General features: G+C 29.0%; 1 pseudogene; it reads left to right on the top strand.

Moving 5' to 3' along the window:
• The first annotated feature begins 91 nt into the window (after positions 1–91).
• LOC124891711 lies at positions 92–693 on the top strand (annotated as a pseudogene).
• The last annotated feature ends 863 nt before the right edge of the window (positions 694–1,556 follow it).

The raw sequence follows: 1,556 nt of genomic DNA, 5'->3' as shown, positions 1-1,556 counted from the left end.
ATGGGATATCCTCTCATTGGTAGATTGCTCTAAATCAATCTCTGATCCGTTTTTAGATTAATGTTGAAGTCATACTCTCTCTCACTTTCAGATATAATATATGTAAGGGTCTGCGAAGCAAAGAAAGATCTCCTTAGGGCTGGCATCATTGAACCACAAGGCACTCCATACCATGATGGTCTCTTTGTCTTTGATGTCATGTTCCCGCAAAATTATCCTGATGTGCCAACAGTAAGTATTGGGGCATTCTTGTTTTTTTTCTTTACTTTGTAATATTGAAATACAAATATATTTATTTACTTATTTTTCTTTTTCATTAGATGGTTTACTACTATTCTGGCGGTTTGAGACTAAATCCTAACTTGTATAATTATGAAAAAACTTTGTCTCGGGCTTCTTAACACTTGGAGTGGTAAAGGTAACGAGAAGTGGTTGCCCAAGACATCAACCATGCTGCAAGTCTTCGTTTTGATACAAGCTCTAATTTTGAATGCAAACCCTTTCTTTGATGAGCCTGGCTATGAAACTTCATATGCTGGATGCGAGGGAGAGAGGAGATCTCACGCTTGCCATGAAGATGCTTTTGTTTTATCTTTGAAAACAATGACATATACATTGAGGAGGCCACCAAAGGTTATCTTCGTGCATCCTGGTTCCAACTTCTACTTCATTCAAATATTCTGTCAAAAGTAACATTCAATTTTACTGTAACTGTAGTCCAAGAATGTCTCGCATTGTATTGAATGCAGTCCTTTTCTTTAAGATAAAATAATCAATATATATATATATATATATATATATATATATATATATATATATATATAAAGGAAAACTATAGTCAGTCCTATGTGGCATATCTTAGAAATCTTTAATGCTATTTATCTTTTTTGTAGTTTTTTTTGAACTTTTTTTTTCTTCTTTTTTTCTTTCATTAATCAAACAATTTTCTTAATAATCAAAATAAATGAATCAATTACAACTTCTTCATTTATTTTTATTCTTTAATATAGAAATTTAATATTTCTTTATCATTACTCTCATGATCTTTAATGACCATAACTCCTAAATTATATTGATAGTCATGTTCATGATATCTTTGATATTTCATACTGTTGCCTTATAAATGGATGTATTATAAGTCTTTTTTCCTCCATTATCAAAACTAAGGATATTTCATTCACTATATATTTTTTGCACTTTTATATATTCTTTAAAAAATATCATTTGTATACCTTCTAAAATGTCCTTCTTATTGTTTTCTTTTGGGTATGCTATTGCTTCTTCTTCTTGTACATGTATCATTCCTTTGACATTTTAATTGATTTACTAAACTCATACATGAGATTACATTAAATTTGTTGTTAATGTTATCTTATATTGTTTGTAACTTTTAAGCAAGAACATGTATACTTTAAATCTATTTTCTTATAATTTTTTCATAATATATTAATTTTTGTGATGTATTACTTTTTACAGGAATAAGAAGAAGATCATTTAGTGAACGAATGAAGTAAAGATGAAATGATGAGTATGTAAAGATTTGAGGAGAAGGACAT

This window comes from Capsicum annuum, unplaced genomic scaffold (assembly GCF_002878395.1).
Source record: "Capsicum annuum cultivar UCD-10X-F1 unplaced genomic scaffold, UCD10Xv1.1 ctg40148, whole genome shotgun sequence".
Lineage (NCBI taxonomy): Eukaryota > Viridiplantae > Streptophyta > Magnoliopsida > Solanales > Solanaceae > Capsicum > Capsicum annuum.
This window is presented reverse-complemented; position numbering and strand designations above follow the sequence as displayed.